The sequence below is a fragment of the Coenobita brevimanus genome, chromosome 65 (assembly GCF_032717465.1).
Source record: "Coenobita brevimanus isolate Jiangsu-jjx chromosome 65, ASM3271746v2, whole genome shotgun sequence".
NCBI classification, from domain to species: Eukaryota; Metazoa; Arthropoda; class Malacostraca; order Decapoda; family Coenobitidae; genus Coenobita; species Coenobita brevimanus.
This window is the reverse complement of record NC_137018.1, coordinates 11,043,527-11,060,081: the sequence shown is the minus strand read 5'-3', so window position 1 is coordinate 11,060,081 and position 16,555 is coordinate 11,043,527.

The window sequence follows — 16,555 nt, the reverse complement described above, 5'->3', positions numbered from 1 at the left end:
TCTTATTTTCGTTTTCCATTTATTCTTATTATGTTTCTTGTTCCTTCCTTCTTTTTTTCTATTTTTCTGCTTGTCTTTTCTGTCTGCTGAGACCTTTCTGTCTTGAGTTTGAACCATATTTGCTCTCCCAACTTTTTTACTTTCTCGTCCTACCTCCTTTTTTTCTGCGTTTTTTTTTTCTTGTTTACTTCCATTTTTTTCCACTTTCTTCCTGACGTCTGTTATTCTTTCTATTCCTCCTTCCTTCTTTGCGTTCTCTCTCATTGTTATTCCTCCTTTCCTTCCTTTCCTCCTTCCTGAATTCTTTAATTCTGTTTCTTAGTTCTATCTATCTATCTATCTATCTAAGAGGGTGTATGTAGGTGCATAGAGTTCAATTCTGCACCAATTTTTCTGGATGTCTCCTTTTCTTCATTTCATCTTTTCTTTACATCTCTGATTTTTTAGGCTTCCTCTTAATTATTTCCTTTTCTTGGTACCGTAATTATTATTTTCATCTTCTTCTCCTTTTCTTTATATGTTGTTTTCCCTGTTGTTCTTTTTTTTTTACTAATTTCCTCTTGTTTTTGTAAATTTTTCCTTCTGTTTATCTTATTGAATTTTCATTTTCAATAACTTTCTTTTTTTTTATCGTTTCCTGTATTTTCCTCTTGGTTTCTTTCGTTCCTATTTAATCCCTTGCTCTGTCGTTTTCCTTCCTATTCCATTCCTTTCCTCCTTTCTTCCTCCTCGTCATATCGTCACCATAAGCTACAAGACAGGTAGGAGGCGAGATGAAGTAAGGTGGACCGGCCTGGGACTCTACTACAGGTGTACAAAATTAACATCTTCCTTTTATGCGTCATTTTTCTTCTCTTCCTTTACTTTCTTTCCTTCCATCTCCCTAATTTTCTGATTTGGTTCATTATAATTGTTTTCCTCATTTTTCTTCTTTCTTCTTCCTGCTTTTCTATTTGTCCTCTTTCTTTTCCATTTTAGTTTTTATTCCTTTCGTCTCTTTTCATTCTTTCTTTTTCCTTTTAGTTTTTCCGTTTCATTTCCAATTTTTTCCCTTCAGTTTTCCTTTTCCTGTTTGGTTTTGTTTTTCCTGTCAGTTTTTGTTTTTGCTTTATTTTCTTTATTTTCTTTCTCCATTATATTACTCCGGGTAGACTATAGCCTAAGTGAAGTAGGAGCGAAGGTGAAGTAAGGTGGAGCGGCCTGAGATTCTAACAAAATTGTCTAGAGTTCCACCCCATTGAGATTCTCGCTCCTTTTTTTGTGTATCTTAAGATGAGGGTGACCAGCCTCACTCATCCCTGAATGGCATTACGTGAGCAATAAACCCCAGCCACCCCTTGGATATAAACCTTCACCGGCTCAATCCGATTGGAGCACTGTAATTTTCCACTAAACCACCAGGCGCCATAATTTGGTTATATGGGTACCACCCAGCGTAGCAAATGGTTTCCTGGAGTACAGGAAACCAATTGGCTTGTCACTCAACGTAGAGTCACTCACAGGCAGAAGGAAGAGGAAAGAATGAAGGAAAGAAAGACAGAAGAGGAAGTGTAAAGTCACCCGTAGGCAGAAGGACGAGGAAAGAATGAAGGAAAGAAAGACAGAAGAGGATGGACGGAAAGAAGGATGGAAGAGAGGAAAGGGCAGACACCTGAGAGCAGCACTACATCAAGTGAGTGGATAGTGAGCATCCCCACCTACCTGCACTATTATGATGATGGTGATGATGATGATTTTTTTTCTTTTCTGTTTAACTTCTGTTTCTCTTTTCTCTCCCTTTTTCTTAAATTCACATTCATGATTTTATTTCTTTTTCCATTCTTATCCCATTTTGTAATTCTATGTTTATTTTCAATTTTAATTCAGTATTAGTATTGTTTCTTTGCCATTTATATTTTCTCCCTCATTTTCTTGCTTTCATGAGTGCTAATTCTTCTCGTTTCTTTGTATATATATTACATTACGGCAATGCAAGCTAAAAAAAAATAGGAGATTAAATTAAAGTAACGTTTTATTATCAGTGGTAAATTACGTCACCAAACCAATCATCATCATCAGTACCACCACCACCACTAAATATATAGTGTTCATTATTCTAATGCAAGGAAACCTTGGTTTAATCACGCTTGTTCTAATGCTGTCCGCAACAAGGAAAGGACCTATAAAAGGTATCGGAACCAACCCACCTCTGAATAACTTTTTTTTTTTTCTGCCCGGAATCTTGCTAAGTCGGTTCTTTGCTCTACTAAAAATTATTTTATCCGTACTAAATGCTCTCAACTCTCCAACTGGAATTCTTCCCGCTCCTTCTGGCACCTTGCCAAAAACCTTTCTAACAACTTTATGTCCTCATCCTTCCCTGCTTTTTCTACTCTGATGGCTCTGTAGCTATTTCTTCTACTGAAAAAGCGGATCTGTTTGCTCAGACTTTCTCCTTCAAATCCACCTAAGACTATTCCGGTGCTGTTCCTCCATCACCTCCCCCCTCTGACTTCCTCATGACTGACATTAAAATTTCTTCAGCTGATGTATTTTCTACCATCACTGACCTCAATACTAACAAGGCATATGAGCCTGATGGAGTCCCTCATGTTGTCTTCAAGAACTGTGCTTCTGTGCTTACACCCTGCTTAGGTAAACTCTTTCTCCTTTGTCTTTCAACTTGTACCTTTCCTTCTTGCTGGAAGTTTGCTCTCACTCAGCCAGTCCCAAAGAAGGGTGACCATTCCCAACCCTCTAACTATCGTCCAATTGCTCTAACATCCTGTGTCTCAAAAGTTTTTGAGTCGATTCTTAACAGAAAAATTTTAAAGCATCTTTCCTATCACAACCTTCTCTCTGATAGCCAGTATGGGTTCCGTCAGGGACGCTCCACTGGCGATCTTCTCACCTACCGTTCAGACTCCTGGTCATCCTCCTTTCGGGACTTTGGTGAAAGCTTTGCCATTGTCCTTGACATCTCAAAGGCTTTCGACCGAGTCTGGGATAAATCTTTAATTTCTAAACTGCCATCTTACGGTTTCTATCCTTCTATCTGTGCTTTCATGTATAGCTTCCTTTCTGGTCGTTCTATAGCTGCTGTTGTAGACGGCCATCGTTCTTCTCTTAGATCTATCAGCAGTGGTGTTCCTCAGGGCTCTGTCCTATCACCAACTCTCTTCCTTTTATTCATCAATGATCTTCTAAGCTGTACATCTAACTCTATTCACTCGTACACTGATGATTCCACCCTTCACCTTTCCATTCGGTTCCCGCAACGTCCATCTCAGCAGTTACTTCAACAAACAAGGGATGAGGTGGAGGGATGCAAGCAGACAGTTCAGAGGAGTGGTGACCATTAAAGTAGCGATAGAAAAGAGATAAAGATGCAACAACACGGCGAAGAGACAGAGGTTGAAGGGAGCCAGTAAGAGGGGGAGAGTTGATGAGACAAATAGCTTTTGACTCCACGCTATTGAGAAGCACTTTATGTGGGAAGCCTCCCCACACATCAGAGTTGTACTCTAAACAGGGGCGAATTAAATCCGTGTATAAAGTAAAAAACTGTGCAGAGGTAAAGAAGGCAAAGAGTCTCCTTAGCACACCTAATCTCTTAGAAGCAGATTTTACAAGAGGTGGAATATGATCTTTCCAAGATGAGTCCCGTGTGAATGAAACTCCAAGCATGTTCAAGGATGACTCAGGATTGAGCTGGATATTATTAAACACTAGTGGGTACTCCTGTGGAAGATTTTGTCGGGTTGATAAGTGTAAACACTGAGTCTTTGATGCATTAAAAACAACAAGATTATTTTAACCCTAGTCAGAGATACGAGCCAAGTCAGACATTAGGTGTGCCATAGCCTCATCCCTTGTTTGTTGAAGTAACTGCTGAGATGGACGTTGCGGGAACCGAATGGAAAGGTGAAGGGTGGAATCATCAGTGTACAAGTGAATAGAGTTAGATGTACAGCTTAGAAGATCATTGATGAATAAAAGGAAGAGAGTTGGTGATAGGACAGAGCCCTGAGGAACACCACTGCTGATAGATCTAAGAGAAGAACGATGGCCGTCTACAACAGCAGCTATAGAACGACCAGAAAGGAAGCTATACATGAAAGCACAGATAGAAGGATAGAAACCGTAAGATGGCAGTTTAGAAATTAAAGATTTATCCCAGACTCGGTCGAAAGCCTTTGAGATGTCAAGGGCAATGGCAAAGCTTTCACCAAAGTCCCGAAAGGAGGATGACCAGGAGTCTGAACGGTAGGTGAGAAGATCGCCAGTGGAGCGTCCCTGACGGAACCCATACTGGCTATCAGAGAGAAGGTTGTGATAGGAAAGATGCTTTAAAATTTTTCTGTTAAGAATCGACTCAAAAACTTTTGAGACACAGGATGTTAGAGCAATTGGACGATAGTTAGAGGGTTGGGAATGGTCACCCTTCTTTGGGACTGGCTGAGTGAGAGCAAACTTCCAGCAAGAAGGAAAGGTACAAGTTGAAAGACAAAGGAGAAAGAGTTTACCTAAGCAGGGTGTAAGCACAGAAGCACAGTTCTTGAAGACAACATGAGGGACTCCATCAGGCTCATATGCCTTGTTAGTATTGAGGTCAGTGATGGCAGAAAATACATCAGCTGAAGAAATTTTAATGTCAGTCATGAGGAAGTCAGAGGGGGGAAGTGATGGAGGAACAGCACCGGAATAGTCTTAGGTGGATTTGAAGGAGAAAGTCTGAGCAAACAGATCCGCTTTTTCAGTAGAAGAAATAGCTACAGAGCCATCAGAGTAGAAAAAGCAGGGAAGGATGAGGACATAAAGTTGTTAGAAAGGTTTTTGGCAAGGTGCCAGAAGGAGCGGGAAGAATTCCAGTTGGAGAGTTGAGAGCATTTAGTACGGATAAAATAATTTTTAGTAGAGCAAAGAACCGACTTAGCAAGATTCCGGGCAGAAAAAAAAAAGTTATTCAGAGGTGGGTTGGTTCCGATACCTTTTATAGGTCCTTTCCTTGTTGCGGACAGCATTAGAACAAGCGTGATTAAACCAAGGTTTCCTTGCATTAGAATAATGAACACTATATATTTAGTGGTGGTGGTGGTACTGATGATGATGATTGGTTTGGTGACGTAATTTACCACTGATAATAAAACGTTACTTTAATTTAATCTCCTATTTTTTTTTTTTTAGCTTGCATTGCCGTAATTTAATATATATACAAAGAAACGAGAAGAATTAGCACTCATGAAAGCAAGAAAATGAGGGAGTAAATATAAATGGCAAAGAAACAATACTAATACTGAATTAAAATTGAAAATAAACATAGAATTACAAAATGGGATAAGAATGGAAAAAGAAATAAAATCATGAATGTGAATTTAAGAAAAAGGGAGAGAAAAGAGAAACAGAAGTTAAACAGAAAAGAAAAAAATCATCATCATCATCATCATCATAATAGTGCAGGTAGGTGGGGATGCTCACTATCCACTCACTTGATGTAGTGCTGCTCTCAGGTGTCTGCCCTTTCCTCTCCTCCATCCTTCTTTCCGTCCATCCTCTTCTGTCTTTCTTTCCTTCATTCTTTCCTCGTCCTTCTGCCTACGGGTGACTTTACACTTCCTCTTCTGTCTTTCTTTCCTTCATTCTTTCCTCTTCCTTCTGCCTGTGAGTGACTCTACGTTGAGTGACAAGCCAATTGGTTTCCTGTACTCCAGGAAACCATTTGCTACGCTGGGTGGTACCCATATAACCAAATTATGGCGCCTGGTGGTTTAGTGGAAAATTACAGTGCTCCAATCGGATTGAGCCGGTGAAGGTTTATATCCAAGGGGTGGCTGGGGTTTATTGCTCACGTAATGCCATTCAGGGATGAGTGAGGCTGGTCACCCTCATCTTAAGATACACAAAAAAAGGAGCGAGAATCTCAATGGGGTGGAACTCTAGACAATTTTGTTAGAATCTCAGGCCGCTCCACCTTACTTCACCTTCGCTCCTACTTCACTTAGGCTATAGTCTACCCGGAGTAATATAATGGAGAAAGAAAATAAAGAAAATAAAGCAAAAACAAAAAACTGACAGGAAAAACAAAAACCAAACAGGAAAAGGAAAACTGAAGGGAAAAAATTGGAAATGAAACGGAAAAACTAAAAGAAAAAAGAAAGAATGAAAAGAGACGAAAGGAATAAAAACTAAAATGGAAAAGAAAGAGGACAAATAGAAAAGCAGGAAGAAGAAAGAAGAAAATGAGGAAAACAATTATAATGAACCAAATCAGAAAATTAGGGAGATGGAAGGAAAGAAAGTAAAGGAAGAGAAGAAAAATGACGCATAAAAGGAAGATGTTAATTTTGTACACCTGTAGTAGAGTCCCAGGCCGGTCCACCTTACTTCATCTCGCCTCCTACCTGTCTTGTAGCTTATGGTGACGATATGACGAGGAGGAAGAAAGGAGGAAAGGAATGGAATAGGAAGGAAAACGACAGAGCAAGGGATTAAATAGGAACGAAAGAAACCAAGAGGAAAATACAGGAAACGATAAAAAAAAAGAAAGTTATTGAAAATGAAAATTCAATAAGATAAACAGAAGGAAAAATTTACAAAAACAAGAGGAAATTAGTAAAAAAAAAAGAACAACAGGGAAAACAACATATAAAGAAAAGGAGAAGATGAAAATAATAATTACGGTACCAAGAAAAGGAAATAATTAAGAGGAAGCCTAAAAAATCAGAGATGTAAAGAAAAGATGAAATGAAGAAAAGGAGACATCCAGAAAAATTGGTGCAGAATTGAACTCTATGCACCTACATACACCCTCTTAGATAGATAGATAGATAGATAGAACTAAGAAACAGAATTAAAGAATTCAGGAAGGAGGAAAGGAAGGAAAGGAGGAATAACAATGAGAGAGAACGCAAAGAAGGAAGGAGGAATAGAAAGAATAGCAGACGTCAGGAAGAAAGTGGAAAAAAATGGAAGTAAACAAGAAAAATAAAAACGCAGAAAAAAAGGAGGTAGGACGAGAAAGTAAAAAAGTTGGGAGAGCAAATATGGTTCAAACTCAAGACAGAAAGGTCTCAGCAGACAGAAAAGACAAGGAGAATAATAGGAAAAAAGAAGGAAGGAACAAGAAACATAATAAGAATAAATGGAAAACGAAAATAAGAAAAAACGAAAAAAGAAGAAAAAATGAATAAAAGGAGCAACAGCAGCAATATGGGGTCGAACTCAGGACACCTATGTTAGGATCTCAGGTCGCTCCACCTTATTCCACCTTGGCTCCTACTTCTCTTATAACTGTTTTGTTATAATATAATGAAGAAAGAGGAGAGACTGGGGAAAAAAAGGAAAAAAGAAAGAAAAGAACGAAAAAAAGAGGCAAGCAAAATAATATCACCAAAGAAAAGGAGAAAGAAGAAACGGTAAAAAAAGGAAGGCGAAAGAAAAGAGAAAGATCAAAAGGAAGAGACAAAGGAAAACGAAAAAAAAAAAAAACTAAAAGTCAGAAGGAACGAAAGCAGTTAAAAGAGAAAGGAGGAAGTAGAAATGAGAAAGAAGGAAAAGAGGGAAAAAGGAGAGAAGGAAGGATTAAACAAAGGAAAGTAAAAGAGCGAAGGAAGTAAATATACGTCGATAAATATTAAATAAATGGAAGAACACGACATGAAAAAGAGAAACCCGAAATAAGCGAAATTTGCTGTAATATGAGGAAGAAACAAGGGACAAAACATGGAGTTAAACAAAGGAACTGAGAAAGAAAGAATAGGTAACAGGAATTAGTAGACTGTAGCACCAGTGGAGTAGGGTAGTACTCCCAAGGTGGATGGAAAGCTGATGACAGGGAGAGCTGAAGCTCCCTTTTCATTAGCCCTCGCGACTAGTTCCTAACCATGCCCCATTGCTGAACTTTTTCAGTGTTTCAGTAGTAGGCCAACATGCTGTCCAATACAAGTTTCTCTAACTGTCAACATCAATTTACTGTACACGCACAGTACACACTACACTACCTTTTCAAAATTAAAGAAAAATGGGGAACTGTAACCATGCCTTGGAGTCCTCGGGGGGTGGGGGGAAACCATAAATGCCTCCACCATCCTCTCCTCTCCCGGTGTTGACTATACATGCCTGGAACCACTGTCTCACTCACTTCTTCATTTCTGCAACATTCGCGGCCTTTCCTCTAACTTTCTCTCTGTTGAACACAACCTCTCCTCCTCTAAATCTCACCTTCTCTTCTTAACAGACTCAGCTGTCTGAGCCAACTGACGGGAAACCCTTTTCTGTATCCTCCTACTTTCTCTATACTCATTTCAAAGCCAAAGGTGGCTGTTGTGTATACGTACACAACGACCTATCTTGCTCCTAAGTTCCTGAACTTGATTCTTCTGAATTCTCTACTTTCTGGCTTCGGCTCTCCTGTCATTCTCTGACTAAATATATCTGTGCTGTTTACTTATCTCCTAATTCTACTGACTATCAAAAATTCTTCGATTACCTTACTTCTACGATGCAACACAATCTATCCATTTCTCCTTTCTCTGATGTCTCAATGTTCACCACCACCTATGGCTCTCCTCTCCGTTCACTGATCCACCTGGTAATCAAGCCCACATCTTTTCTATCCTTAATGACCTAGAGCAGCTTGTACAGAACCTTACCCGTATCCCTGACCGCCTTGGAGAGAGCTCCAACATACTAGACCTCTTCCTTACAACCAATCCTTCTGTTTACACTGTTAGTCTTTTCTCTCCGTTGGGCTCCTCTGATCATAATCTTATTACCTTAACCTGCCCAATCGCTCCGGTATGGCCTGTGGACCCTCCAAAGAAACGTCGCCTGTGGCACTTTGGAGCTGCATATTGGGAGGCCCTCAGGCAGTACTTCTTTGATTTTCCCTGGAAAGATTATTGCTTCCATGGCCGGGAGCCATCTGAGTGTGCCTTTTGCATTACAGAGGTCATTCTCTTGGGCATGGAAGCATACATTCCATTCTCATGTCCTTTGAATAATGCAAGAAAGTCTTGGTTTAATCATGCTTGTTCTAATGCTGTCCACAACAAAGAGAGGGCCTATAAAAGGTACCGGAGCCAAGCTACTCCTGAATCACATATTTTTTATGTTTCTTCCTAGAATCGTGTTAAGTCTGTTCTTCGCTCTGCTAAAAATAATTTCATCCGTACTAAATGCTCTCAACTCTCCAACTCGAATTCTTCCCGCTCCTTCTGGCACCTTGCCAAAAACCTTTCTAACAACTTTACCTCATCATCCTTCCATCCTCTTTTCTACTCTGATGGCTCTGTAGCTATTTCTTCTACTGATAAATCAGATCTCTTCACGCAGACTTTCTCCTGCAGTTCCACCTTAGACGATTCTGATGCTGTTCCTCCATCACTTCCCCCCTCTGACTTCCTCACGGCTGACATTAAAATTTCTTCAGCTGATGTATTTTCTGCCATCACTGACCTCAATTCTAACAAGGCATATGGGCCTGATGGAGTCCCTCCTGTTGTCAAGAACTGTGCTTCAGTGCTTACACTCTGCCTAGGCAAGCGCTTTTGCCTTTGTCTATCAACTTGTACATTTCCTTCTTGCTGGAAGTTTGCTCTTATTCAGCCAGTCCCAAAGAAGGGTGACCATTCCCAACCCTCTAACTATCGTCCAATTGTTTTAACATGCTGTGTCTCAAAAGTTTTCGAGTCTGTTCTTAACAGAAAAATTTTAAACCATCTTTCCTATCACAACCTTCTCTCTGATCACCAGTATTGGTTCCATCAGGGACGCTCCACTGGCGATCTTCTCACCAACCTTTTAGACTCCTTGTCATCCTCCTTTCGGGACTCTGACGAAAGCTTTTCCATTGCACTTGACATCTCAAAGGCTTTCAATCGAGTCTGGGAGAAACCTTTAATTTCCAAACTGCCATCTTACGGTTTTTATCCTATAAGTGCCTTCATCTCTAGCTTCCTTTCTGGTCGTTCTACAGCTGCTGTTGTAGACGGCGATCGTTCTTCTCCTAGATCTATCAACAGCGTTGTTCCTCAGGGTTCTGTCCTATCACCAACTCTCATTCTTTTATTCATCAATGATCTTCTAAGCTTTACATCTAATCCTATCCACTCGTACGCTGATGATTCCATCCTTCACCTTTGCATTCGGTTTCCTCAACGTCCATCTATGCAGTTGTTCAACAAACAAGGGATGAGGCTATGATACATCTAATGTCTGACATGGTTTGTATCTCTGATTGGGATAAAAATAATTTGTTTTTAAAGCATCAAAGACTCAGTTTTTACACCTATCAACCCGTCAAAATCTTCCACAGGAGTACCCACTAATGTTTAATAATATCCAGCTCAATCCTGAGTCATCCTTGAACATGCTTGGAGTTTCATACACTCGGAACTTATCTTGGAAGGATCATATTGCATCTCTTGTAAAATCTGATAAACCGACTCCGTGCCTACTTTACCCCTGCACAGTTGTTGACTTTATACACGGGTTTTATTCGCCCCTGTGTGGAGTACAAGTCTCATGTGTGGGGAGGCTCCCCACACACACCTCTTCTCAACAGAGTGGAGTCAAAGGCTTTTCGTCTCATCAACTCTCCTCCTCTTACTGGCTCCCGTCAACCTCTATCCCTCCGTCGCACTGTTGCCTCTTTATCTCTTTTCTATCATTAATTCAATGGTCACTGCTCCTCTAAACAGTCTGCTTTCATCCATCCACCTCTGCGACGAGTGCGTAGCACTCTCTAATGCAAGTGTTAACTGTTACTCCCAGCCCTCCATTTATGCAACAGGTCAACTCTGGAACTGTCTCCCTCTGTCTGTATTTCCTACTTCCAATGATCTCCAGTCTTTCAAACACAGTGTGCCAGACATCTCGAAATGGACTGATCTTGAATTTGGCTGTCTTTTGTATTTTTTTTTTTTTTTTTAAGGAATGTTCATGCGGACTCAGCCTTTGGTTCCTTCTTCCTCGCATAAAAAAAGCATAGGTAAATAAACATAACACATATAAACAAGTCAGACTCGGAGACAGACAGGAAAATGAAGAAAAAGAATGGTGATAATACAACAGAGAGGAGAAAGGACTAAATATAATAAAGAATTGAGAAAGAAGGAAGGAAGAAATAGGCGAAATAAGGAAAATTAAAGAGAAAAGGAAGGAGAAAAGAAGAAAATCAAAACCAGACAAGACTACAAAGCTCTCAAAGAGCGCATACCTTCGCCAATGTCAGTGCCATTAAAAAGGATCCGGATCCGCCCCCAAATTGAATCAATTCTTATTTGGTCCATGGTCCACTTTTCCACAAAATTTAATTGAAATTCAAAGAGAACTTTTGGAGATTCTGTGCGGGATACTCCAGATCCGATCATTTCTTCCTTGGCCCATGGCCCATCCTTCCACAATATTTCATCAAAATCATTTGATAACTTTTTAGTTAATCAGGACCCAGATCAGTGAATATAGGATCCGGATCCGGATCCGCCTAAAAATTCAATGAATTCCTTCTTGGTCCATGGCAAATCTTTTCACAAAATTTCATTGAGATTCATTGAAAACTTTTTGAGATACTGTGATGAATGCTCCGGATCCGGATCCGGATCCTGCCCAAAATTTAATAATTTCTTCCTTGGCCCGTAGACAAGCCGTCCACAAAATTTCATCATAATCTGTTAATAACTGTCAACAGACAGACAGACAGACAAACCAACCAATGCGGGGTAAAACATAACCTCCTTGACGGAGGTAACTAATAAAAAATGAGTCTTACAAGTACTTGGGTTGTGCGTCTGACACTTTTGTTAGAATCTCAGGCCGCTCCACCTTACTTCACCTTGGCTCCGAGTTCTTTTGTTGCTCTGTTGCTGTAATATAGTGAAGAAGGAATAGCGTTACAAAAAAGAGAAGGAAGAAAGAAAAAGACCGAAAGAATGAAAAAAAAAAAATCAAAGAAATATAAGGCACGATGAAGACAAACGATAAGGAGAAAAAAATAAGAGAGGAAAGGACAAAGATGAAAGGAAGACAGAGGGAGAGAAAGAAAACTGTGATGAAAGGATGAAAAGGAGAAAGGGAATGAAAAACAAGGTATAGAAGGGAAGGATGAAAAGGTGGAAGAAAATTAATCAAAAGGAGATGGAAAGAGAGAAAGCGAAGAAGAGGAAGGTTGAAGTATAAATGGTAAAGGAATTTAGGTAGACTTACAGCAGAGTCTCACGCCTATCTATCTAATTTCATGTGCCCTCCTACTTCTCTTGTACAGTAGCTTGTGATATTGTATAATAGTGACAAAGTGTGTGTGGCTGATTATGGTGCTGGCAGTGATGATGATGATGATGATGATGATGATGATGATGATGATGGTGGTGGTGGTGGTGGTGGTGGTTATATAAGTTACCACAGTTACCAACGACGGTACTTAGCTCGGCTCCTACCTGTTTTCTAGCTTGCGACGTAAGTGGTATCTTTATCGAATCTATCTGTTGATGATGTTGATGATGATGTTGATGATGATGTTGATGATGATGGTTACGGTGATACCATGAAAATAATAAGTGAACCGACCAACCAACCTTTTAATGAGACAATAAACAAGGACTGGATAAAGTTGGTACTCACACAGGTAGACCAGACAGGTATTGCACAACTCCTTACCTGAAACAATAGACAATATTATACAGACTGCATTATTGGATTACACAAGAATATATGACAAGGTAATAAATGAAAAGGGGGGAGGGAAGAAAGAAAATGAGTTGCAAATGGTAATGGTGATAACTGTGTACACCTGTAGTAGTCTCAGACCGCTCCACCTTACTCCATCTTTTTGTCGACCTCTCCTGTAGCTTGTGACCATGTAATATTGTGGAGAAAGAAAATGGAGCAGAATATGAGTATGAAATAAAAGGAAAGGGACTGAAGGAAAGAAAATGGTAGAAAAAGGATGAAAAAAGAAGCTGCGAGAGACGGAATGAATAAAAAAAAGAAATTCAAAATACAAAAAAAAAAAAAAAAGAAAAAGAAAAAGAAAGCAAGACAGAGTAGAAAGAGAGAGAGACGCAAGGTAAGAAAAGGAGACACAGTGCCAGTAATGGATAGAACTCGGTACACCTGTAGTAGAGTCCCAGGCCGCTCCAGCTTACTTCATCTCGTCTCCTACCTGTCTTGTAGCTTGTGATGCTGTAATACAGATGTGGCTTTGATCTGACGTAACTAAAGGTGGTTATGGTGGTGACAATGATGATGGTGATGGTGATTTAGATTACCACTGAGGATGATACTAAGAATTTTCCGTTTGATGATGATGATGATTGATTATGATGACGATAGGGATGGTAGTAGTGGTTATGATGATGATGGTGATGTACTTTATTACTGACGATGATGACTTTACTTCAGCTCGCTCCCTACCTCCTTTTAGCTCGTAATGCTGTAATACAGAAAAAAAGTGTGAGAGAGAGAGAGAGAGAGAGAGAGAGAGAGAGAGAGAGAGAGAGAGAGAGAGAGAGAGAGGCGGAAAACAAAGTAACAATGAGAAAGAAGTCATAAGTAACAAAAGAAATACTTAGAAGAGATATACAAGAATAAAAGAAGCTACAACTAAGAAAAAAAAAATAATGTGTAGAGAGGAGGAACAGAGAAAAGAAAGAAATTATGAGAACAAAAAGAGAGTAAGAAACAAAAGGATAATAGATGGAAAAGAGAAAAAGAGGAGAAGAGATAATGAACTGAGGAAGACAAGAAAAAAGTTGTTAAGATTAGGCTCGAACTCCGGACACGTGTAGCAGAGTGCCAGGCCGCTCCACCTTACTTCACCTCATCCCCTATCTCTCGTGTAGCTTATTATGATGCAATATATTAATGGATCTGATCTAAGACAACTAATGATAATGGTGGTGGTGGTGGTGGTGGTGAGGGAGATGTCTGTTAGTTTCTGGGCTAACCTTTACCTGCTAAAATATTACTGGCCATCAATAAATACAGCAATAACTAAGGTGGTACTTATGACCTGTGGTGGAGAGCGGTCATCACGGGTATTATCATCCATATGGTTTAATTTCCGCCTCTGGCACTATGTTGAGTCCGTGTCGCAAACTATCACATTAATCGTATGCAGTAATAGGAAAGCAAGAGGAAAAGAAAGAAAGAAGAGAGACAGACAAGGAGAGAGCAAGCATGAAGGAAAGAATGAATGACAAGCTGATAAAGAAGACGACTAAGACATGAAATAGAAAATAAGAATGAAACACCATAGAAAAAGAAAAATATGAATAAAGAAAAGGAGGACAAGACACATAGAGTGAAGGTTTGAACTCGATACACCTGTAGTGGAGTCCCAGGCAGCTCCACCTTACTTCATCTCGCCTCCTACCTCTTTGTAGATTATAGTGATGCGATATAGTTATGGATGCGGTTTAAAGTAGGTAAGGGGGTGGTGGTGGTTATAGTGATGATGATGATGATAATGATGATGATGATGATGTTAATGATGATAATGAAATCTGTTAGCTTTAGTAAATATGATGAAGGATGTACTGATGATTATCGTGGTTTTGGTGGTGGTGATGGTTATGGTGGTGGTGGTGGTGGTGGTGGTGGTAATAATGATGATGATGTACAGTCGATCAAAAAAAAAATGGCACATGAGGGGTTGGATGATATGTGATATAATCAACACAACCTGTGAGGTTGCTGGATCATTAATCTATTATCATATGAATATGAAAACAATACAAACAGCGACTAGAAAACGTCACAAGCAAGCGATATATGGCATAAGCCGACTCCGCTCTTTCTTTACCCCTGCACAATTGTTGACCCTATACAGGGGTTTTATCCGCCCCTGTGTGGAGTACAACTCTCATGTGTGGGGAGGCTCCCCACATACAGCTCTTCTCAATAGGGTGGAGTCAAAGGCTTTTCGTCTCATTAAATCTCCTCCTCTTACTGACTCCCTTCAACCTCTGTCTCTTCGCCGCACTGCTGCATCTTTATCTCTTTTCTATCGCTACTTTAATGGTCACTGCTCCTCTGAACTGTCTGCTTGCATTCCTCCACCTCTACGACGGGCGCGTAGCACCCGTCTGGCAGCAAACTCTCATCCCTTTTCTGTCCAACTCTCTAATGCAAGAGTTAACCGTTACTCCCAGTCTTTCATTTATGCAACAGGTCAGCTCTGGAACTGTTTCCCTCTGTCTGTATTTCCTGCTGCCTATGATCTCCAGTCTTTCAAACGCAGTGTGTCCAGGCATCTCAAAATGATCGGATCTTGAATTTGGCTCTCTATTGTATTTTGTTTTTCTCTTGGAGGGAACTGTTACTGCGGGCTCATGGCCTTTGGTTCCTTCTTCCTCGCAAAAAAAAAAAAAAAAAAAAAAAAAATAAGCAGGGTTACCAACGTGGGCAAAAATCATCCAGCATTTTCCAACAGCCAACGTCCGTGGTGTCAAAGTGTTTGGCGCCAAGTGTGCACCGATACTTTCTGGATCCAGTGTACAGTAGGTTAGTAGTGAGGATAAATACACCCCTTCATCTACCCTCCTGCCTCTCTGCTACCTGCTGACACGGTAATATCAGGCAACAAGAAAGCAGGATGGAAGTGAAAAAAGAAGGAAAATGAGACAAAGATATGGAGACAGCTTTGTTAGCATCTCAGGCCGCTCCACCTTACATCACCTTGGCTCCTAATTCTGTTCATTGTTGAAATATAGAGAAGAAAGAGTAGAAACAACGAGATGGAAAAAGAATGAGAGAAAAGAGAAAAATAAAGAGATAGAAGGGATGAAAACATGAGAGAGAAAGGAGAAAAGAAGAAAATGGAAAGGGAAAAAAGGAAAGCGAAAGGAAGGATAAAAAAAGAAACAAAGGCTTAAGGAAGGAAATATAAGCTGGAAAATACGAAATAAAAGGAAGAATACGAAATAAAAGAGGGAATTGGACAGCTATAAGCTCAATACAAAGTCCCAGGCCGCTCCACCTTACTTCATCTCGCCTCCTACCTCTATTGTACCTTGTGATAACGTAACACAGTGGAAAAGGAAAGAAAAACAATAGCAAAGGAGTAATGAAGTAAGGACAAAAGGAAGAAAAATTACAGGAGGGAAGAAAGGAAAGGGCTAGATTTGATGAGAATATTGATGAATGTATGTGTGATGGCGGTGGAAGTAATATGCCCCCCCCCAACAATAAAAAAAGAAAACGTGTAAGAAAATTTGAGTAAAAAAGGTAGGAGATGTAAAATCAAGAAACAAAAAGTAGAGAGTGAGAGAAAGAAAGAGAGCAGGAAAAACGAAGAGAGAAAAATGGAAAGCAAGAAAAACTAAAAAAAGAGAGACAAGATGAAGTAAGAAAATAAAAGTAAGAACGTCAGTCTCGTGGTTAGGTTTGAACTCGGTCCACCTGTTGTAGAGTTCCAGGCCGCTCCACCTTACTTCACCTCGCCTCCTACCTCTTTTGTAGCTTTTGATGCTATAATATAGATGTAGACTGATCTTATGTCGCTAATAATGCTGCTGGTGATAATGATAACGATGATGGTGTTGGTGGTGATGATCATAGTGATATGTGTTGGTGGTAA